This window comes from Zalophus californianus, chromosome 7, assembly GCF_009762305.2.
Source record: "Zalophus californianus isolate mZalCal1 chromosome 7, mZalCal1.pri.v2, whole genome shotgun sequence".
NCBI classification, from domain to species: Eukaryota; Metazoa; Chordata; class Mammalia; order Carnivora; family Otariidae; genus Zalophus; species Zalophus californianus.
In genome coordinates, this window is record NC_045601.1 from 50,446,595 (window position 1) to 50,471,694 (window position 25,100).

The window sequence follows — 25,100 nt, forward strand, 5'->3', positions numbered from 1 at the left end:
TCAATGGAACTTAGACTGATTAGTTATAAATAAATAAAGGGAGTAGCAATAGGTTGACTCTTAAGTGATCTGGCTAGGTGACAAAGTGAAGGGGATGCAGAGGCAGAGTCTAAGAATATGGAAAATAAATGTGTTTGGGAAGTAGGGAAAGGGAAAGATGAGTTTATTTGAAAATGCCAGCGACTACTCAATATGCCTGGATGTAAGGCAAGTTTCTTCTTCCAAAACGGTTCCTCAGGAATAATTGAAATAGTTGCTTTATACTAAATTCTCTTTCAAAAGTTTCCATACATGGGGCACTTTCTCAATCTCTATATTTTGAACAAATTATTGTTAGAGATGTTACAAATAAGCCTCAAACTACCTCAACCACTACCTACTGTTGTTGGTTTTGGATAGTACTAGAGATCACCTGATGGACGGGATTGGTAAAAGGGAACAAAAAAGTTTAACACGTTTATATATTTCCCTGGGAGCATACTTCACACTTGCATGTTTGGATGCTATAAATTTCAAAAAGCAACACAGTGAGTAAGCACTTATGTTGTGGAGATCACAAATATGCACCCACATGACAAAACATCTGTCCTAATAATGCACCAGTTGAGACATGCCACAAGGAACCTTCCTGGTTCCCTAGCCTCTTATTTCCATTCAGGGACTTCCCAGGAAAGAGAGGCCTATCTCCACCCCCTCAGCAAATACTCCTGGGGAAGATGACTACCTGCTTGGTGCCTTTGGTGGGAAGAACTGAATATGCTCAGTCGGCCCCTTCTGAGCCACAATGCTTAGTAGTGGCCTGTCCTCAAGAGGTCCAAATTCTCTGATCATCCATCATATAAGCTTACAAGGCAAAGCTTACAGGAGAGATTTACAGCTGACCTGGAACTGCCACACCAGCCCTGTCCTTTAAATACAGAAGGAGATATCAAGTGGCCATAGATCATAATGATATCGATGATGATGACAGCTGACTTAAAACTCACCATGTGAGTTTAAATGGTGACTTAAAGGGGCGCCTGGGTGGCTCAGTCGTTAAGCGTCTGCCTTCGGCAGGGGTCATGATCTCAGGATCCTGGGATCGAGCCCCACATCAGGCTCCCTGCTTGGCAGGAAGCCTGCTTCTCCCTCTCCCACTCCCCCTGCTTGTGTTCCCTCTCTTGCTGTGTCTCTCTCTGTCAAATAAATAAGCAAAATCTTTGGGGGAAAAAAAAATGGTGACTTAAAACTCACCATGTGCCAGACACTCTACATGCTTCACATATATTCAGTCATTTAATATCCACAGCAATTCCATGAGGTAGGTTACTCTTGAGAACACTGAGACACGGAGATTTTAAAACCTGCTAAAAACCACACAAATCTAGTGGGAGGTAAAGCTGGAATTTGAGCCGAAAGCCCTCACTCTTAGCCACTAGGCTATATTGACTCTAAAATGAACTAACCAAAATTGTAATATTAAGAGGATGAGAGAAAGGGTAGTATGAAAGAGTCATATCTTCCCTCCGTAGAAGAAAGTCTGCAGATAAGTTTGAAAATTCAAAATATAGCCATATTCTATAGAAATTTTTTTTAGAAATACAAAGATAACCATAAGAAACCGTTAAACAAGTTGAAAGCAGTGCCTTCGGAACAGAGTAACCAGGGTGAGGGGGAGTGGGGTAGGGCAATGCTTTTTTTTTTTGACAGACAGACAGCCAGAGAGGGAACACAAGCAGGGGGAGCAGGAGAGGGAGAAGCAGGCTTCCCGAGGAGCAGGGAGCCCAATGCGGGGCTCAATCCCAGGACCCTGGGATCATGACCTGAGCCAAAGGCAAACGCTTAACGAATGAGCCACCCAGGCGCCCCATGCGCAATGCTACTTTTGATTAGGACTTACAGAAGTCTTTTACACTATATACACATATTACAGATAATCATAATTAATTTTAGAAAACTGATACCAAAGTTTGTTAGAATTAATCAGGGTATAGGTCTAGTCTGCTTTTAAAAATCATATGACCCCATTATGATGAAATAATAAAACCACCCAGCAGATAGCCTAAGCCGAGAAGACACCACTGGGAATAGGAGGGTCAGAGTGGTGATACAGCCTGGCTCAAGATTTGACAACTCTGATCCAAATTCCTAGGAAGAGATGAAATCTGTGGGTCGGATATCAAAGAAACGGTAGATTCCCTAAAGCTCAGTCAAAACACAGCTTGTCCTGATGGGGGGTTGAAGGGGTAACAAGAAACAGTCTTATGCTAGGGGGGGCACCTGGGTGGCTCAGTCAGTTAAGCGTCTGCCTTTGTCTCAGGTCATGATCCCCGTGTCCAGCCCACATCTGCATTGGCTCCCTGCTCAAAGGGGAGCCTGCTTCTCCCTCTGCCCCTCCCTCTGCTCCCCTGCTCATGTCTTATGCTTGGAACTGGTTTTATCTGAGCTAAAAACTGACTTCAGTTACTAACTTGCCAGAACATCTAACCCTGGAAAACATAAAGACGACTCTCCCTCCTTTAACAACAAGAATATCTGCAATGTGAAGGGGAAATGGAAGGTTAAAGTCATTGCCAGAGAACAGTCCTGACTATGAATAGGTCACTTTGCCTGGCAATGTCAGTTCTGCAAAGGAAGGTAAATATCAGGCCAGCATTAAGTAGAGGAAGTAAGAGGAAGACAATTATTTCAAAAAACTCCCTTGTGAGAACTGAGAGAATTTGAAATTATAAAGCTTTATCTTGCTATTCAATATTTAATAATATTAAGCAACATGTGTTGTTTTAAAGGGTAAAAAGGAATATTAGACCTCACAGAACTGAGTAACAAAGATCATCCTAGACAGCTACAATATCTCCAATTCCCTTCAAATGGGAAGAAAGACCTGTTTACTCCTTTCGAAGGGGTTTACCTGAGTACAATTAATTTAGGTAGGTGTAGGATAAACTCTAAGGTAAAATTTCCATTTAATCTCAAACCATCACCCCTTTGGTAGCCCAGAACTTTGTATACATTTCCTATAGAGTTTTGTGCTAAAGTAACATTTAGTAAAGCTTACCATGTGCCAGGAACTGTGTATGTGCCTTATATGCATAATTCATTTAATGCTTAAAACAACCCTGATTGAAGCACTCTTACTATCCTTGTATAAAAGGGGAAACTGATGCAAAAAATGGTTAAACAACTTGCCCAAGGCAAGATAAAGAGTGGAGGAAGAGAACCCAGACAGTCTGAAGGCCATGTTCTTAGCCACTACACACCACCCACCAAGAACCCAGTTTTTGTAAAAGGCTACAGCAAACCTTTTGGAGACACACAGAAGCACCTCCTCACAAAACTGTCATGTACAAACAAGTCTCGATATTCTAAGAAAGCATCAACCTACACAAGTTTGTACCTAACAGATGGATTTCTGTCTTGGTGAATCAAATGCCTCTTTGCCCTGCCCTAAGTACCAACTAAACAAAGATGCTCTGATAAGAACATTCCTAGCCACAAGTAATTCTGCCAGGGAGTTATTTACTATTGAATGGCAGGAAATTATGAGAGCCGTTAAACTGCCAAGATAAACCACAAACTGCACATATGGCTGGGTTGCAAGCCAGGGCTCTCACTCACATTCCTCCCTGACTGGAGTTAGGACCTAGATCATCTTTTATATGAAGAATTCATAAAGAAAAGTTGACTTGATGAATGAGAAAAGAAAATACTTAAAAGGATACCAAAACCACTCATCCTTTGCTCTGTTCTACTATGTTTAGAAATCTTGATCTTTCCATAGCATAAGAGGAAAGATTGGTCTTAGCCAAGTCAAAACTATCTCTGCCATTCTGCTTAATCTTAAAATCAAATTTAAATACTAAACATCTACTGAAAGTATTAACAGTGAAAAAGAAGACTCATGATCAAGTAAGGCCTACAGAAGGGTAGGATATGATCAGAAGCAGTCCCTTAGAGCCCCACATGAGGGACCCCTGCCCAGACCCCTGCAGATTACAGATGCACATGCTCATACAAATCTCATTAAAGACACATGGATGCTCAGTACTGACACAGTGAAATTTGTAACTCTGAACACGTGCTCTTGTTCAGGCCTCAGAGAAGCACATCTCCATATCTGTTGTCCTATGTCCACAAAACAAAAGGGGAGCCCCTATAAATGCCATGAAGTTGCAGCTGTGCCACTGCAAAGCACTTAGATAAGAAAACAAATTAACTTATAAAATCCTTCCTCTAAGAGAACATGATTCCAATGAATATCTTGCACAATGAAGTTTCACTTCCAAGTAGAGTTTGGTATTCATTTTGCTTTTCTTCCTGTTCCAATTCATGGTTCTGGTGGCACTCACTAATTAACATGAAATTCACAGCCATTACAAATGGAGAAAAACATTTTGCACCATTAAACACTTCATATTACTCTTAAATACATACATATGTTATTGAATCTAAAACGAGTGAAACATGACAATGACTGTTTATATTGGGAATAGACCCTAACTGTTAGAACAATTTTGATTTTACAAAACTATTTAATAAGACTTATTAAATTTCAAAAATACATCAAATTCAGGGGCGCCTGGGTGGCTCAGTCAGTTAAGCATCTGACTTTGGCTCAGGTCATGATCTCGGGGTCCTAGGATTGGGCCCTGTGTTGGGGTCCCCACTCAGCAGGGAGTCTGCGTGACCCTCTCCCACCCCCCCTTCACATAAAATCTTTTTTTAAAAAAATCAAATTCAGCTATAAATACTTTGCATTTAAAACTAAAACTGGAATATATTCTGTATTTTGCCCTTTGATTTTTCTCATGTAGCTATTTTAATGAGATCTAATTCACATACCATACAATTTGACCTTTTAAAATATACAAGTCAGTGGTGTTTGGTATATTCACAAAGTTGTGCAATCATCATCATTATCTAATTACAGAACATTTTTCTCACCCTAAAAAGGAACTCTGTACCCATTAGTAGTTACTCCTATTCCTCCCTCCACCCAGCTCCTGTCTAACATGAACTACCTATTCTGGACATTTTATGTAGAAGGAAGTACAAAATATCCTTCTGTTTTTTGTCCAGCTTCTTTCATTTAGTATGTTTTCAAAGTTCATCCTCATAACACGTATGACTAATTTGTTCTTTTTTTGTGGCTAATATTCCATTTACGGATATACCACATTTAGTTTATCTATTCATTCGTTGATGGATATTTGGGTTCTTTCCATTTTTTGGTTATTATGAATAAAAGCTATGCTGAATGTTTGTACACAAGGTTCTCCATTCACATAGCTTTTCAATTCTCTCGGGTATAAATTGCTGTGTCATATAGTAACTTAGAGAGGAACTGGCAAACTGTTTTCCAAAATGGCTACACCATCTTACATTCTCACCAGTAATGTATGAAGGTTCTAACTTTTCCACATCTTTTCCAAAATTTGTTACTATTCATCCTTTTTTATTATAGTTAGCCTAGTAGGAATGAAATGGTACTTCATTGTGATTTCTATTTGTATGTCCCTAATGACTAGTGATATTGAGCATCTTCTCATATGCTCGCTGGCCATCTTTAGATCTTTTTGGAGAAATGCCCATTCAAATCCATTGCCCATCTTTAAATGTGTTCCTTGTCTTTTTATTGTTGAGATGTAAGAGTTCTTTATACATTCTGGACACTAGTCCTTTAAGATATATGATCTGCAAAACATTTTCTCCCATTCTGTGAGTTTTCTTTTCACACTCTTGATAGTGTCCTTTGAAACAGAAGTTTTAATTTTGATGAAGCTCAATGTATCCATTTTTTCTTTTGTTGCTTATGCTTCAGATGTCATATCTAAGAAACCACTGCCTAATTTGAGGTCATGAAGATATAATGCCTATGCTTTTTTCCTGAGTTTTACAATTTTAGCTCTTATATGTAGATCTTTGATCCATTTTTAATTAAGTTTTGTATATGATGTGAGATAAGGATCCAACTTCATTCTTCCTCATGTGGCTATCCAGTTGTTCCAACATCTTTAGTTAAAAAGACTATCTGTCTTGGCTTGCCTTTTTTCTTCTTTTGCTTGCTTGCTTTTTTATCTTCATAATTTTTCATATTTAGGAAAAAAATAACATTTTTAAATTTTTTTTCATTTTTTAATAGTTTCATAGACCAATTGTTATGCAATAAACTGCACATAAAGGGCTCAATGAGAAGCTTTGGCAAGTGTATACACACCACTGCTGCAATCAAGAAAATGAGTATTTCTACTCCTCTAAAAGTTTCCTCATACCCAACTGCAATTCCTCACTCCTGCCCCTTCACAAACAACTGCTGATTCATTTTCTGTCACTATAGATTAGTCTGCATTTTCTAGACTTTTCCATAAATGGAATAATACAGTATGTATTTTGTTTCTTACTTTTAATTTGCATTTAATTTGCATCTTTGTTGAAAAGTATTCAAATATTGTGGTTCAAATACAATTACCTTATTTTTTTAATCCTTAAATCATTACTGTGACTACATCTTGTTACTAATAGACCAGAATGTCTTGATTATAATAGCATGCATTTTTGCTGAAATAAAGGGAAATAATTTTATAGAATTAATTTGTGAATATATTTTACTTTATTACTCAACCAAACATCACAGGCCAATCAAAATAATACAAAGATATATGAAATAATAATTGAATTCAGCCATCTTTGATATTTTGCTAACATTCAGTTAAAACCACAAGTTTACATATTTCCTAATTTTGTTACTAGGAAGCTTTATTTTTCAAGGTACAGAAAATATTTTAACAGTTTTTAGACATAAGGTACATAGGACTCCATTTGCACTTTAGAAGCAGGCTGGGCTGGCAATGTTCTGTTTCTTCATAAGGGAGTTCATAATTATCCTTTATAGGTCTCTTTACACCTTTCTATATATAGGTTATATTTCACAGTGAAAGAAAGAGGAAAAGGAAACAGCATCGCAGAAGGTCACAATATGTGTGACCCTGGTGGACACTGTAAATCTAACTAACTTGGTATAAAGTATGGGTGAAGTGGAGTCATTTTGCTCACTTTGTTTGTATGTGAATTCAGCTTTTGGAGGATTTGAGTCAAGCCATACAACTCTCCAGGATCCTCGCTCCCTCAGGCAACTAGGGTCCTTCTACATACATTATTTCTAATATGGTCAGAAGAACTGGGAAGGAATCAAGAGAAAAGAACATCCGAATGACACTCTGGTAGGCAAGGCACAGGGCCAAGGGCTTTCCATACATATGTTATTTAATCCTTGCAGCAACTCTGCCAGACAGGGAGTACTGACTCCATTTCACTGGTAGAAAAACTGAGGCTTGCAAAGATTAAGTAATTCTCCAAAAGGCCACAGAGCTAGTTAGTAAGGCACTAGCTCAAGGCCAGCTTGCTGAAGATTCATTCATCAAATATACCAAATTTATTAATTTATCAACAGTGGAAGAAAGATCTAGAAATTAGAGGAACAAGCAAACCATCATGATGAATAAGACAACCAGTCTAGGAGTTCAAAGACCAGATTCTAGTCTCAGCTCCTTGACATCACATACTTCCCTGCCTGAAATACACTCCTGCCACCCTGACTATCCCATTTATTTATTCATTCCAACTCTTACTAAGGAATGCAAAATTCTCCAGGTTTTCTATGTTAGCATATTTCTTTTCTAAGTAGGAAAAAAAGTATTTTACTTCATGATTATATAATGTTAACCATATGCTAGACACAGTCCTAAATGTTTAGGAAAATGAGGCACAGAGAGGTTAAGTAATCTACATGTGGTCCCAGAGCAGGTCACTGAAGCTCAGGGCTCAAAACTGTACTTAATCTTAGAGTAGACATGATACAATGTTTAACTCATTTAATCCTCTTTACAACCCTGTGAGGAGAGCATTATAAGCAAACCCTTTTACTAAGGAAGCCAAGACACACAGAGATCAAGTAACTTACTTGAGATTACACAGCTAGTAAGTAACCCAGCCAGGATTCAAACACAGACAGTTTGGATCGTGCTCTTAACTACTACACATTGCTGCCTATTAAAAAACAGGTGATTCTTGTAGGAAAAAGGTACTTTATTATCCTAGTGGATTCCATCAGAGCAGAGGTGGGCAGGTAAGAGCATGGCCGATGGCTAAGTGGAACCCAAGCCCGGGGCCCAGGGAGAAAGGGGGGGTGTATGCAGAAGCAGAGGTACCAGTAAACAGCAGCAGCAGAACACGAGTGGCCCTTCTGCCTGGTGAGGGCAGATACAATGTCTACCAAGCCACAAGGCCGCTCTACCACACACAACAGGATGTCTGGTGCTGAGAGTACAACAGTGGTCATTCAACTAGAGCATCCAAAAACAAGCAGAGGAAACCAAAAAAAAGAACAGCTCGTGAAAAGATGCTTTTTTCTAGTCACTGTTTAAATGTAAACACAAAGGAAAGGGCCATATGCCAGCGAACAGGTTCACTGAAGGCCGTCACATGAATAAGTTTCCGTAGTAGAGAAGAAAGGCTTTATGTGAATTTAACAGGAAGACATGCTCCCCCGGAAATCAAACTGTGCTGACTCCACTGTGGTGGCATTGCATCTAGAACGCATTCCCCCTGACCTAGATACATGCTCCAGGGCCGACACTTGCCTCAAATTTTTGTTAGGACAAAAGTAGGGGGGAAATCTCAGAGAGTACACAAAGAAATGTTTCAAAGCAAACTATATATTGTGATATAGTGATATGTCGTATAATTAAATTTTCCAGTTCATAACTCAACTATAGGCATCCTTAAATTGTAATGGCCTGAACTTAACAATAAAACCTGACTTTGGAATTCTCATTTTGGAAATCTCCCAGAGATATGCTGTGTAAGAGGACTTCAATCAGATCAAATCAAATGTGTAAAAGCCAAAAAATCATAGTAAGAATTACTTTGAATTTTACTTATTTTATAAAGCAGAAAAGAGGAAACAAGTTTGTCTATCAATTGTCTCAGGCTTCTCCGGACAGGTTTAACAGGATTTCTACTTTGTTCCACTGTCTTTCACTCAAGTTACCTCTTGTCACATCCAGAGGCACAAGAGAAAAAGGCCAATTTGGATAGGGGAGCTATCAGTAAAGATCCTGAACATGGGATTGATTCCACCCTTTAGGGTGTTTGGAGTCTGATTTTGGAGGTCTCTGAATGCATGTGGCTGGTCTATAGTTATACAAATTTGAAACTTAAAAGCCACTGTGAATTAAACTGAATTTAAATACCGAATAACAGCTTTATTACTAAAATAATATTTGTCAAGTACTCTGTGCTTCCACTCTGATAAAAATAGATTTGTAACCAATAAGTAACTTTTAAAGCACTGAAAAGAGCCAAACACTGGTGATTTTGACAAACTATAAGGCATTCCCTACCCACTGCAGTGTTGCTGTCATCTAAAGTCCTGTCTCAGGTAGGGGCTGTTTCTCCGCTTTCCCAACACTAAACTCAACCAGGTTGTTAGTTTCACATGGGCTCCAAATCACTGTATTTTTCCATTTCTCCCCTGGCTTTCTTGGAAGCCTGACAGACTGGATGGAAAGATGAAGACTTTCCAAGGTCCAAACACACAGCTGCTCCTTCCAAGGCTAGCTCCAAAACTGACATGGCTGCTTGGTAGGCACTGCCCTCAAATGATCATGAATGCCTTATAGCCTTTCATATTCCAATCTTCTCGTTTTCACTGGAGAGACTTACTGCCTAACTTAAAAACCCACTATAACATTAAGTGAAAAATTAATACTGTACAACTATGTACAAATTATATATAAACAAGAACTGGAAGGACATGTGAAAAGATAAAAACAGTTAATTTGTTGAGGTAAAGATTTTTCTTGACTTATAAATTATTTCTTTATTATATTGTTTGTGCAATTAAAAACCACTAAAGATGGGGTGCGCCTGGGTGGCTTAGTCAGCTGAGCATCCAACTCCTGATTTTGGTTCAGGTCGTAATCTCAGGGTTGTGAGATCAAGCCCGCATCAGGCTCCATGCTGGGTGTGGAGCCTGCGTAAGATTCTTTCCCTCTGCCCCTTCAAACCTCCCCGCCCCCCCAATTCAAGCACGCACACTCTCTCTCTCTCAAAAAGAAAAAACCACTAAAGAGATAATAATCACAATCTGTCACTGGTAAACCCCTTCTATAAGGGACAACACATCCTCTTTTGAAGAAACAGAGGTATTAGTTCTCTCCTCAATAAATAGCCTTCCTAAATGCATGTCACTTCATGTGGTATGCAGGTGAAATTCTTCAAAATAGAAAGGTTTATAGTATGGTGCTATGAAATTAACTTCCATATTTCTTAAAACAACTGGTATCATCTTCATCAAGTAGGCTACACTCTCCAGTAGAAGAGGGTCACCCCCTCTTATCAGACCACTAAATAATCAATAAATAATTTAAATATGTAAGACAGTGAAGAAGAAGCAATTGAGAGTATCATGTCTACTCTAAGATTAAGTACAGCTTTGAGCCCTGAGCTTCAGTGACCTGCTCTGGGACCACATGTAGATTACTTAACCTCTCTGTGCCTCATTTTCCTCATCAGTAAAAATGCAAGGTTAGCAGCACTTACCTCAGACGGTTTAAGGATTAATAGAATAACATATGTAAAAGAGCTTGTAACTAATTCTTAGTAAGTACTCAATAAATATTAGCTACCATAATAATTACATATATTATGTTAACTGATCAATTATCATGGCTAAACTGATGGAATGAGTCAAAGAAATAAACTCTCAAGGGACAAGAACCTTGTTCTAAGAAGAAAACACAAGGGTATCGCTGCCCCTTTTGGCCTCAAAGGAGATGGAAAAACTGCTAACAGTCTCAGGCTACAGAACCAAGGCAGCTGCATCTGAGCTGCACTGCCTGGATTCACGATGAGCCTGGGAGAAACATGGCCCAGCCTGTGCACACTCACCCATGCCACCTCAAGGAGCCACGGTTTAAACAGCATCCCTCACCTCCGTGCACAACAGGATCTTGCTTTATCCTTCCCTCCCCTACCTCCTAATCTCTATTTCAGATCCAGTGTTCAGAAATAGCCTTTTTACCATTCTCCCCTACTCTGTCTCCACCCTCACTGCCCTTCAGACTGTTAGAGAAGCAGATTCACTGATAGATAGCAAAAACCATAATGTCACTTGAGAGATGCCTGCTGTGAGAATACATGATAAAACAGCATCCAGTATCAGATTAAGAGTACGCCAGCAAGAACACTGTGTGGTGCTCTCTGTTATCTGCTATGGGCTAGTTTTAGGACACAGAAGACTCTAAACTACAGGAAGACAGAAAGGTTTCATCTGTTCCTTTCTTTCATAACACCTCCCTAGTGCTTGCCCAAAACTGAACATATCCCTCCCCTGCTCGAAAACCCAACACTTAAAAGAAACCCAAGCTCTTTTCCCTGGCTTACAAACCCTACCCAATGCAGACCTCCACCCCTCCACGCTGGACAGTGTCTTTCTGTTCCCTGCCTCTCAGCCTTTGCACTTCTGTCTTCCTCCTCCTGGAAGGCTGTTTCCCTGGATCTACACATGGCTATGGTCACTTGGGTCTCAGACCAAATGCCACTTTCTTCAATAGGATTTCCCAACTAAGAATGCCCCTTTTTAAGCTTCCTCAAAGTTCTTGTCACTCCATGAAATTCTTACTGACTCATTTACCATTTCTACCGCTAAAACGTAAATTCTATTAGAGAAAGGACCATATGTGTCTAGTTCACTATCATGTACCTGATGCCTAGCCCAGTTACTGGCACAGAAAAGGGGCTCTCAATTTTTGTTGAGTTAAATAAATAATAACCTCTGAAGATGATAATGCTACCTAATATTTATTGATTCTGAACAGTGTCTACCCATTATCTCATTTAAGCTCTCCAGCAAGTTTACAAGATACCCCATTTTACAGATCAGAATACCAAGGCTTAGAGAGAGTAACGTGCTACAAAGTCACTCAGGTAGTATTGGCAGAGCCAGGGTTCTGGTCTCATTCATAAAAGAATATTTAAAAATATAAAAGCTTATATTCTTAACCATGGTACTATATTTTAAGTCATATTTCTTCATTTTTAATATGATAATAACCATGTCATCTCACTTGACTTAACAGGTTTATTGCGAGAAATAAACATAAAAAAGAGATTAAAAAGTATAAAGTGCGGGGGGGCACCTGGGTGGCTCAGTGGGTAAGCATCTGCCTTCGGCTCAGGTCATGATCCCAGGGTCCTGGGATCGAGCCCCACATTGGGCTCCCTGCTCAGCAGGAAGCCTGCTTCTCCCTCTTCCGCTTCCCCCTGCTTGTGTTCCCTCTCTCACTGTCTCTCTCTCTCCCAAATAAATAAATAAAATCTTTAAAAAAAAAAAGTATAAAGTGCTATGCAATGTAGTATAGTATCCTAAAATAGTCACAGACTGCCTAACATGAATCTAACTAGGTAAAAAAAAAAAATAAGCAATAAAATTCTTTAATCTCACACTTCATCTCTGGCACAGCTGATAGTACTACATAAATCTGACAATCTAGGGCGCCTGGGTGGCTCAGTTGGTTGAGCGACTGCCTTTGGCTCAGGTCATGATCCTGAAGTCCCAGGATCGAGTCCCACGTCGGGCTCCCTGCTCAGTGGGGAGTCTGCTTCTCCCTCTGACCCTCTTCCCTCTCGTGCTCTCTATCTCTCATTCTCTCTCTCTCAAATAAATAAAATCTTTAAAAAAAAAATCTGACACTCTAAATCTATTTCAATATAAGTCAATGCATGTTAAGTCCACCGATCTTCAGCTGCAACTACACAAATATGGGAAGTATGGGAAGAAGCTAACCAAAATACTGGCATCGAAAAGAAGACATGTAAATACCAAGAAAATACTCTTGGTGAAGTCAACCTTCACACCAGCACACTGGCTCCTCATGCCTCACATGAAAAAAAAAGAAAAGAAAAATGAGATAACACCCAATTTGGAAAACTGCTTTGAGCAGTCGTCAAAATCTTAATATCTCTTATTCTAGGACTTTAACATAATTCCCACTAAAATAGTAAGTGGTTCTCAGCTATAAATCCAAAAATAAGGCACTATTGGGGTACCTGAGTGGCTCAGTCAGTTGAGCATCCGACTCTTGATTTCAGCTCAGGTCGTGATCTCAGGATTGTGAGATTAAGGCCCTGCAAGGGGTTCTGCGCTCAGCAAGGAATCTGCTTGAGATTCTCTCTCTCCTTCCTCCTCTGCCCCTCCCCATCCCCTGTGCATGCACACTCTCTAAAATAAATAAAAATAAATAAATAATAAACATAAGGCACTACTGATTATAATTCTGACATTTATGACAAATATTACATACATATAAACACCTACCATAAAATATACACATGCCTGTGTCTGAACAAAGTCACTACTGATTCAAGTTACTAATTGCCATGACTGTCTTAAGAATTCATAATGTAAATCAGTATACAACAGTATTCAGTATAGAGTAGTAGAAGGAACATGGAGTTTGGAGTCCAAAGATCTAGTTTTCAGGTACCTCCTATTTGATCTAGTCAATCTGAGCCTCAGTTTTCCCATCTATACAGTGAGGATAACAATAATACCACCATCGTACATGTTGATCAAGTTAAGATTAGGGGTATTATTTATGTAAAAATACATCAGAAAGTATAAACAGATTTTACATTTGTTATATAGCAATTGACTGCAATTCTAACAGCAAATATACAGTATACATGTAATGTTTTCCTGATATTCAGAATAAAGAGAGTTGTAGGAAGTACTTATTTAACCATAGAAATATCTAAGAAATTACACTTTGTTATTCAGACTGTCTAGAAAAACTTAACAGAGGCAAAGGGATTTCAAGGACAATTTGATGAGACATGGAGAGAGTAGCTTTTGGAGAACTCATCAAGTCAGATAGATTTTTCAGTAAGTCTTAATCATAACATCTTACTGTAAATGTGTCCCCATTTTCCAGAAGTTTCATGGGAGGTAAGTGATAACCACTCCATGCCCATACATATTTATCAAAGCATACTACCACTTCTACAAAGATTCACCCAAACTACTCCCCTTAGCCCTGGAGATGATCTAATAAATTATCTATAATTTAATAACACTGCTTTTAATGCTGATGTGATCTTTAGTGTGGTTAGTTATAGGAGCAAAAAGATCTTTGAACTAAAAATAAGTGCAGATTTCCTGACCTGTTTAGGTCTAGCTGAGGAATTTAGAAACAAAAATGAAATTCAGGGTTAAAATTAGTTTTATTAATAAAATCTAAGATACTTTAATAAAAAATTTTCTAACTGTATTTCCTCTTCCCAGTATAATAGTACTAAGGTTGAACTCTGACAATAATTAATGTGCCACTTAGCCATCAGTGCTTAGGATTCAAAGTCTTACTAATTAACAGTGAGGAAAATTTCCAAATACTGTGCAATGAACTGTACTTGAACTCTGACAGTCATTAATGGATAAAATTGCAGAGGCAGGAAAAACAAACAGTTGATAAGCAGAGTTTATAAACATTTATTTTTCCTATAGAAGGTCTATAAAGAACATTTTCTACTTGATGTTTTCAGAGATTTTTACATCATACTAAAGCTCACACTAAAAATTATTATACTCTCTCATTCCTACTCAATAACCTAAGCCAGAATAAAATTTTAGGGATTCAGTGAAAGAAAAGCTCTCTGTTAGGGGAAAATTAAAAATTAATTTTTTTTCAAACTAGAAGTACACAAGTCCATTTCTCAGCCATCAACCAACCCCAAATAATTAGGTTCAGAACAAACAGATAAAAGGCCCCAACTTAAGAGTTGAAAGCATAGGGTCCTTTGTATTTCTATGGCCAAGCCCATCACTCAAGGTTTACTTACCTTGTGACAACTAAAAAGCCCACTGCTAATCAAGGACCCCTCCATCTTAGGTCTTAGAATGAAATTATCTTGGATTTAGGGCAATTTTCTCTTTGGAAGGGCTTGGTTGGCTCTTCAGGCAGCATCTCAGCATGCCCTGGAGTAGAGTACTGGAACCCGTGGCCCTTGCCCACCTCTGACTGTCCTACTTTTCTGCTTCTTCTGATCCAGTCCTGACCCCCAACTCTGGAACTTCTTGGAGATTTGACAGGGGAGGAGGAGGAGAGGGTGGGATTTCAGCCTAGTGTCTCCCTAATGGTGACATAACACGAACTCTACTGCTCTTGTACTGACAAATGTCAGTGCCTCCTTCAGGAGGGCTTTTAGGTGAGAAAAGTCCCCCCCACCCCACCCCGGCAAGCTACTAACACAGAAGTTAGTATGAAGGAGGACAAAGACTCAAATCCAGCACCCTTGGGAAACTCTCTCTGATGAGGGGCTCCAATTCAGACTACTACTTGCCCCTTAGACCTACACTGGAATATTCAGGAATTTTACCAGTTATTAGTCTATTGTAATACAACAGAATCAGACAAAGATTACCTCCTGGTTCTAGGGCTCAAAGTGTGAACCAAATAACTGAGGGAGCAGTGCACCTCAGCCAGCAGGTCTCCCTGATTTCAGTCACTAAATTAGACCCTGAGGAAGGAGACTAATATCAGACATAGATCCTTCTCCAGAGGGAGCCACAGTCTCAGAGCTACACTAACACATACCTGAGCATGGACATGAATTACACAAGTAAATAAATAATTGATCCAGTAAGCAATGATAGGCTGAAAGGGAAAGGATTCTTTGACACTGTAGTAATCAGAAGAGACCCCCTTGCAAGCATCAAAACATCCTCAGCTGTGGCCCTTACACCGGGATTGTCAGGCACAGTTACTTGTGACAGAATTATATTTGACAGGGAAGATAAGAGTAGGTAGGATGAAGAAATAAAACTCCAAAAGCAAAGTTACTACAGAACCAGGCAGAGAGCAGCCTGACAGGATGATGACAAGTGGTAGGTATGGGCTAGATTCCAAAGAAGCACCTGATGATAAAAACATACATGGGGAGTAATAAGATCCAAATCACACCAGACTCCAAGATCATGCTGATCTTCTCAGAAGGAAAGTTAATATGCAACATGTGAGTGAAAAGCAAGTATAAAAATATTATGCCATGAACAGGTGAGGCAATGTTTATTTTCCAAATCAGTAATGATGAACTGGCAGTAAATAAAATACCAGCAGCAGTATCTAGTGATTACTCAGCACCCCTCTCCCAGATGGGTGACAGCCGGCAAATGAGGGTGAACTCCAGCCGTGCAGAACGGCTTAAAACAGAACCCACCAGTTCTCTCTGGGGAAGCAGGAAGCAGGAGCTATGCAGAGTGTAATAAGAACTTGATAAAAACTGGGTAACAAGAGCCCTTACCTAAACCAGGTGCTAAGTCTGCAGGGAAAAGCTGCACCTAAAGGATCTCAACGTGCCCTGGACAGTTTAAAGAGCACAGTGAGATAAAAGGCCAGAGTTCCGCCCAGCTAGCCCATTGTGGAGGAAGGGAGTTCTCACTGGTGGGAAGTCCAAGCATTAAAGTTGCTCTTGCCTGGAAACTCAGTGACCCAGTCCTGCCAGAATCTGAACTCCTTTCTGGTAGCCTATTGGGCACCATCTTTAAAATCCCACAGCATCTCCCTGTCTATGGAGCCGAGTTGAGTTTCTAGGGGATGCTGAGAAGCAGACTAGACTAAAGCCCAAGGACAGAGTCAGGTCCAAGTTCAGTACACACAAGAGCAAGACACAGGATGCTGTCAACGAGGGGAATGAATGAATGAATGCAGGGCCATATCTTCAAGGCCTGGGAACTCACAGGCAAGAATAAGGGCAAGCCATAGTCAAAAAATCCATGGGCTCCCAAAGTCAGAAACTAGGAAGCTGACAGCATAGGGACAGGAAAGAAACTGTTTGGAGCAGAAATCATTCCTGGCATTACATGTTCACATAAAAATCACATGCTTAGGGGCTTCTGGGTGGCTCAGTCATCAAGCGTCTGCCTTCGGCTCAGGTCATGATCCCAGGGTCCTGGGATCGAGCCCCACGTTGGGCTCGCTGCTCGGCGGGAGGCCTGCTTCTCCCTCTCCCACTCCCCCTGCTTGTGTCCCTCTCTCGCTGTCTCTCTGTCAAATAAATAAATAAATAATCTTAAAAAAAAAAATCACATGCTTAATAAAGATGTACTGTCAGAATATACTGTATATAGTAAAAATATAGTAAGCTGAGTTAGAGATTACTCTTCCGACCAAAAAGCCTCACAGGTCCAGTTTATCACACATCAGATTTCATGTATGTTTGTATAACCCAACTTGAAGAGAGCTTATCTTTCTATTTGAAACATATTAAGAGAAGCCACTGATACTGTGCAGTCACAGTAGAGGAAAAATTAAAATGTGTAATTAGCATGAATTTTACCATTATCTTTATGCTATGCAATGCTACCTTTAAATGCAAATATAAGAACATTAAACTCATATGCAGAATCACTGAAATTACATAATTTATATTTCATGGCTTGTTCCCAGAGGGTACCTCAAGCCAACCAGAAGAGACAAATTCAAGCTATACTCAAGAAGGTTGGAAGGAGGAGGAGAGGGTGCCCCAGGCACACAGGCGACCCAATGGAGCACTCCTTTGGGCCCAGGAATACTCATGGGAAAAGTTCAGACCTTTAAGGGGCTGGGGAGGGGGCTACAAGTATATGCTCAGGTCTGATGGCTCGCTCCTGGTTTTCCCTTCAGACCACCTACCAGACTGAGGGCAAATAAAGTCAGGCATTTCCCCTGCCCATTGGCTAGCCACCAGAGTCCATGGCAAGGGTTGCCCACAGGTTTTGAAACCTCCACACCTGGACATGCTAGATACCTAGATTGGGGGTAAGCTGGGGACCAGCCAACCAAATGTGCCACTGTGCTGCCAGCCTGGGACAGGGTTGGCTCTCACCACTCCCCACAACACTCCAAGATGTGGGTCCCTGTGCCCAGGCCCCAGCAGAAGCTAGAGGGTCATAGTAGAACATGGGCCTCCTCCTCCCTAACATGACCCAGTTACCACCCCAGGTGAAGGGTGGCAGCAGACAGGGGGCAGTGGCTGAGAAGGGGAAGCAGAACAGGGCCAAGAGAGGTAGAAAGGCAGACGTGTACATGAGCCAAGGCCCCCAGCACAGGCTCCATTGTCCCATCAGACTTCATTTACAAAACAAGATCAAATACAAAATGAAGAATTTCAGGGGTGTCTGGGTGGCTCAGTCATTAAGCGTCTGCCTTCGGCTCAGATCATGATCCCAGAGTCCTGGGATCGAACCCTGCATCGGGCTCCCTGCTCCGCGGGAAGCCTGCTTCTCCCTCTCCCACTCCCCCTGCTTGTGTTCCCTCTCTCGCTGTGTCTCTCTCGGTCAAATAAATAAATAAAATCTTTAAAAAAATAAAAAAATAAATAAAAATAAAATGAAGAATTTCAGGATGCTGATCGCAAAGCAATAAACCAAACACGGGATCCCTCTGAGCACCAAGTCCTGCGTGACTGGGTAGGCTTGTATGCCCAGGAACCTGGGCTTGCCTGGTTCTCTACTATAACATGAAAATCAAAGGTAAAGGAGGCTAGTCTCTAGCATTCTACAAAGCTTCTAGAAATTACACTTTAAATGGAAGTAGAAGAGTAACAGAATTTTTCTAAAAACTATGTCCTTCCAAACACAACAAAATCTTGATAATGCTGGTGCCAAAGAACCAATCTAGGCCTATGGGGTAACCATGCTATCTCCAATCTTCTAACACTGGGTGGGAAGCATGTGTGCTATATTTTACATGTTGTTTTGACCCATGGCTCATTTAAACTGGAGTTTTAAGGAGCTGATTGTATTGTATGTGTCTGACTGTGAGGTACTGTGGATCTGTCATTGTTAAAAGCAAGTTTGGGGTCAATTTAGGGTTAATTGTCTAGGTCTGGCATTTAAAGGGAGTGCTCACTCTGGCTAAAGCCTCAAGGCCTTTTCTTCAAAATTGTTCTCAGGACCTTGACTGGGAGTACAGAGGCTTAAAGTAAATATATAGTAATGCCTCTATCTGATGGGCCTTATCCGTTCAATGGAGAATTACCAAGTACACTCATGGAAGCAGAATTTTAGAGTTATACTGTCCAATACAGTAGCCACCAGCCACATGTGGTAATTGAGCACTTGAAATGTAGCTAGTCAGAACTGAGTAAGTGTAAAATATACACTGGATTTCAAAGACTTAGTACAAAACAAAACAAAAAAGATCTCAATATTTTTATATTAAGGTTGAAATATTTCAGATACATTGGATTAAATAAAATATATTACGGGTGCCTGGGTGGCTCAGTCGTTAAGCGTCTGCCTTCAGCTCAGGTCGTGATCCCGGGGTCCTGGGCTCAAGCCCTGCATCGGGTTCCCTGCTCGGTGGGGGGCCTGCTTCTCCCTCTCCCACCCCGCCCCCCGTTTGTGTTCCTTCTCTCGCTTTGTCTCTCTCTGTCAAATAAATCTTTAATTTTTTAAACTGAAGCTGGTTGTATTGTATATTCCAAAATCACTTGGCAATAAACATTCCAAATACACTCTGAATTATGAATAAAAAAATAGATGAACAGAAATATTTTGCAGAACACTATATTTTTTCATTAGGGAAATAAAATTCCTAACTTGCCTCATATCCACACACATTTTTAAGTATTCCCCACAAAATAAGCTTTATTTCAATGTAGTTCAGTTTACACCAGAAGTTCTAAAGAGTAAAAATAACCCTGACACCTTAAGATACTGCCAATTCTTTTTTTTTTTAAGATTTTATTTATTTATTTATTTGAGAGAGAGAGAGAGAAACAGCATGAGAGGGGAGAGGGTCAGAGGGAGAAGCAGGGTCCCCGCCGAGCCGGGAGCCCGATGCGGGACTCAGTCCCAGGACTCCGGGATCATGACCTGAGCCGAAGGCAGTTGCTTAACCAACTGAGCCACCCAGGCGCCCGTTACTGCCAATTCTTAAAAACAAACAAACAAACAAACAAAAAACACATTAACTACTCTGCAGTGACTGAGACAACCCTAATCTCTTGTTCAGATACTAAAAATCAGCACTATAACATGATATTCATCCTCTTTGTCAAAAGGCTGTCAAATAATCTATACTACTGTTGGTGCCCAGCATAAGTTAAAGTTACTGAAACCAATGCTTAAAGTGAGTGGTCCATGGATGGGTGCCAGTCTACAAACTAATTACCAGTTCACAAGATAACTAAAGAAACAGAGTGTTTAGAAAGGTTTATAGTGGGAGCCTGTGTGGCTCAGTTGGTTAAGCATCTGCCTTCGGCTCAGGTCATGATCCCAGGGTGCTGGGATCAAGCCCTGTATCGGGCTCCCTGCTCAGTGGGAAGCCTGCTTCTCCCTCTGTCTGTCTCTCACTCTTTCTCTCAATCTCTTCTCAACAAATAAATTTTTAAAAAAAGAAAAGTTTATAGCAATTTGAAAGGGTAATTTTAAGTCTAATAAATCTAATATAAAATACAAATCCAAAATCATCACGTCTGCTTTTGTTTTTCTCTTTAAGTAATTCTAGACTGGAGATATGCACACAATAACAGATTCCAATTGACATTTTACTTTACTTCCATTTCATGTGTGAACTTTATACTGTGTAGAAACTATAGAAAAACACTTCGAAAGAGCAAAGGCTGCCAGAGTTACCTGACTCTCTACGAGTCCATAAACAAGTTCAATCTCTAAAACAGTGACATGTAGGAAAACGGACATGGGTCAACTTCCACCTCTCTTCCACTACCAATTTTTGGGTGCTTATGTTTATTTTTAAACACTACTGATGAGCACTTTTCACACCAGGCATATGCCTGTGATTTATAAGTAGACCCAGAGGAAAATGTCTTGATTATTTATCTAAGAATCTGAAAAAGTGTTACACACAGAAAAAGGAGAAATGGAAAAAATGCTTCATGACCCAAACTAAGGATGTTGGAAGAACAATGTCAGCATGTTTGTCTGAATACCAATATGATTCTGCAATGTGAAGACATGTGCAAATCAGCTTTTATGGAAACAGATGCAGGCATTACAGTCATGACCACATTTTTCATATTTCTAAGTATTTTAAATTAATATCTATGATGGATGTCCCCATTAATACTACTTAATGGTTTAAACCAACTTCATATTTAAAAACTGCACCTCAGCCTGGTTGGCTCAGTCAGTTAAGCGTCTGCCTTCCACTCAGGTCATGATCCCAGAGTCCTAGGATCGTGCCTGGCATGGGGCTCCCTGCTCAGCGGGGAGTCTGCCTCTCCCTCTGCCCCTCCCCCTGCTCGTGCTTGCACTCTCTCTCTCTCTCTCTCAAATAAATAAAAATCTTAAAAAATAAGTAAATAAAAACTGCACCTGACCGGCTTTAAAAAATTCCTTTATCATAAAATTATGTGTTTGGATACATAAAATTTTTGAAGGAAACATCCAAAATGATAAAAGTAAAGACCAGAAATCCCGCCAGTACCATAGTCTCCAAAGCAGTAAGGTTATAGTGCTCCTCTGCAATGTTATTTAGTCTCCAAAATTCCAAGTCCTAGGTAGGGCCTGGATATGATCAACGTCCAAACAACATTAAATACATTCATCACAACCGGTTTTTGTGTGATTTTTTGTTTGTTTGTTTTGTGGTTTTTTGAGAGCCAGAGTGAAGAGCCATGGAACCATGAGGTAGTAATAATTACTTAAGTCCAAAATAAATATGTCCCATTTTATTTGGTTTACTCACCCCTTATACTGAGAGGTGAAAGCCTGCCTCTTCCCTTCTTATTGCTCTACTGATATCCTAAGCACACTTGTGGATTTGATTTTGAAATCTAAATACAAAATATTCACAGTTCATCCCACCAGTACATGCTTTCAAAATGCCCCAAACAGAAACAAAGAGCAACAACAAATGCCATAAGCAAAAACAAAAAACAAATGACAAACTGGCAAAAGTACTTGCAACTCATATCACTGAAAAATGGCTGAGATTCTCAATAAATTAGGAATTCCGACTAATCTATAAAAGCCAACATCCCAGTAGAAAAATAAAAGATATGACAGTTCACAAAAAGGAAATACAAATAAGTGACACTTTATACACAAGAGAAAATCCTCAACCATAATAAGAAAAATGCAAGGTATAATGAAATACCATTCTTTCCCTAACAGATCACCAAAAAGTGTTAACATAAGAGCGTTGAAGTTGAGGGTGCATTGCATTCTCACGTACTACCCTAGGGAATGTGAAGTGGCAATATAGAGATAATATGGTAATTTTTATTAAAACCAGAAGTATAGACCAGGGTGCCTGGGTGGCTCAGCCGGTTAAGCATCTGCCTTCAGCTTAAGTCATGATCTGTAGGTTCTGGGATTGAGCCCTGCATCGGACTTCCTGCTCAGCAGGGACTCTGCTTCTCTCTCTCTCTCTCCCCCTCTGCCCTTCCCCTCCGTCATTCTTTCTCTCTGAAATAAATAAAATCTTAAAAAGAAAAAAAAAATTTTTGACCAAAAAGGACATTATTGGGTCAAATGACAAAACTGGAGTATGGATTATATATGTTAAAAAAGGGTATTGTATCCATGCTCAATTTATAAAGTTGATAACTTATTATAGTTATATAATATATAATTTACTATAGTTATATATTATATAATATATAGTTATATATTATAGTATATATATATTATATAGTATTGAGGAAATACACACTTAAGCATTTAGAAGGAAAAGTCCATAATATATTCAACTTATTTTTTTTCCAACTTAAACAGTTTGTAAAAAATTTTTTCTCACATATATGTGGATGTATGTATGTACACACACACACACACACACACACACACACACACACATCAGAAAGAGTGTACAAGGGGCGCCTGGGTGGCTCAGTCGTTAAGCTCTGCCTTTGGCTCAGGTCATGATCCCAGGGTCCTGGGATCGAGCCCCACATCGGGCTCCCTGCTCTGCGGGAAGCCTGCTTCTCTCTCTCCCACTCCCCCTGCTTGTGTTCCCTCTCTCACTGTCTCTCTCTGTCAAATAAATAAAATCTTTTAAAAAAAAGTGTACAAGTATGCACAAACGCTAACACAAATGGAATAAAAATGTTAGGAGGTGATACAGGGTTTACAGGTATTTTTATACTATTCTTATTCTCGAAACCTTATCACTAAATAGTTTTTAAAAGTGAAAAAAAGTACATATACTTTGACCCAGAATTTTCACTTTAAGAATATATCTACAAATGTACCAATATGTTAATAATTTATACGTACAAAAAATATTCATTATAACATTGTAAAAACAAAAGATTGGAAACCACTTATGGTCCATCAATGGGAACCGGTTAATTATGGGACATCCATACAATGGAACATCCACAGAGCTGCAGTATAGAAGTAGCTCTTGAGCACTTAAACCTAATATTCATTTCAGTTCCTGGAAAATTTTTAAGTATGCTTGGAACAAATTATGTATGTGAATCCATTTTTCCCAACTGAACATTTTAAGAAATCTAAATACAAGATCATTCTCAAGCATTCAAATTGGAATGTCTATAAATGCAAAACACACAAAGAATTTCAAAGATTTAATATGAAAAAAGTGCAAAATATCTCACTAGTAATTTTTTTACTTTGATAACATCTTGAAATAGCATTGAGATATTTTAAAATATAGTACTAATTTTACCTGTCTACTCTTTAAAACATGGTTACTAGAAAACCTCTACTTACATATATGGCTTGTGTTCTATTTCTCTTGGCTGGGCTGCTACAGAGCAGCAGTAAACAAACCATTGCCTACAGACCAAATCCTGCCTGCTGTCTGTTTTTACGCAGCCCAAAAGCTAAAAATGGTTTTTACATATTCAAATGGTTGGGGGGAAAAAAATCAAAAGAATGTATCATAAGTTATTATGTAAAATTCAAATGTCAGTGTCCAATAAAGTTTTACCAAAACAGTCATACCCACTCATTTACATGCTGTATACAGCTGCTTTTCTGCTACAACAGCTCAGCTGAGTAGCCGCCAAAGAGACCGTTTGGCCTACACTAAAATTTACCATGCGGCCCTTTATAAAGAGCACCTGCCCACTCTTGCTACAGAAGATGAAAAAGAATGAGGCACTTCTATATGGTCTGATTGGGCCCACCTCTAAAATATATAATTTAGTTAAAAAGCAACACTGAATATTTACTACTTTTACCCTGCTTACTTCCAAATGGGATCTGAGGGGAGCTATTTTTGTGCCAGTAATACTAAAATATTAAGTTCAATCCTCTTATCAGAACTCCTGGGCTGGTTTAGGCCAGATGATAAGGTCTGTTCAGAGATATGGCACATGGTTACCCAGGACAGATAACCCACTCAGTCCCCTCACCTGGCTTCACAGAAGCTTCACTCAGTCCCCATACGTGGCTTCAGAGTTATGGCACAGTCCAAACCGTCTTCAGCATGACACCCTCCAATAACTACACTTTGATCCCTTTCCTATTTTGATGATTCTCTTTCCTTGGCTTTGTCTTCCTGGGGCCCTGCAGTAATCTTCTGAATGGGGATGAGGGCATTCCTTTAGTCAGATATGAACCAGCTTCTCTATTTGCATAGGGCACAGAAGGAAAGGAAAATTAGGTGCCAATACCTAGTCTCAACTGCTTTGAGACTTTCACAGTTTCCTTCCCAGTGGTGTCTTGTCTGTAAACAACACCGACGGTAATTCACCTATGGATGCCAGATAGGATCAAATGAATGAGTTAAAAAAAAGGTTTAAAGCTACCATAACTTTCTTGAAATTTATTGACCAGGTTCTCTTCGTCTTTTACCATTTGCATTGCAGTTTTTTCCATTTTCATTACATTTCCTAAAATTAGAGTAGCTTGCCAACAAAAGGCCCTGTAAAGCCAATGGTCTTAATAAAGTTTGTATGTAAATTTTTTACCTTAAGGTAGCAATATGCATTTATTACCTACACTTCAATTATGTTGCATATTTTTTCATGTTTATTATATTTCTTCTTTGGCAAACTGTCCATGTCTTTTACCTATTTTTGTTTTGGGGTGCTAGTTTTTGTAAAAACTATAACTTAAGACGATAATGACGTCAAGTCCAATG

The 25,100-nt window shown here is 39.5% G+C and overlaps 1 protein-coding gene and 1 long non-coding RNA gene across 3 annotated transcripts in view; one reads left to right on the top strand and one right to left on the bottom strand.

The window, feature by feature from the left end:
- LOC113926417 overlaps positions 1-25,100 on the top strand; it is a 114,831-nt gene that overhangs the window by 85,289 nt on the left and 4,442 nt on the right. The window lies entirely within an intron of this gene.
- SLC16A10 (solute carrier family 16 member 10) overlaps positions 1-25,100 on the bottom strand; it is a 114,194-nt gene that overhangs the window by 63,965 nt on the left and 25,129 nt on the right. The gene's annotated exons all lie outside the window — the stretch shown is intronic.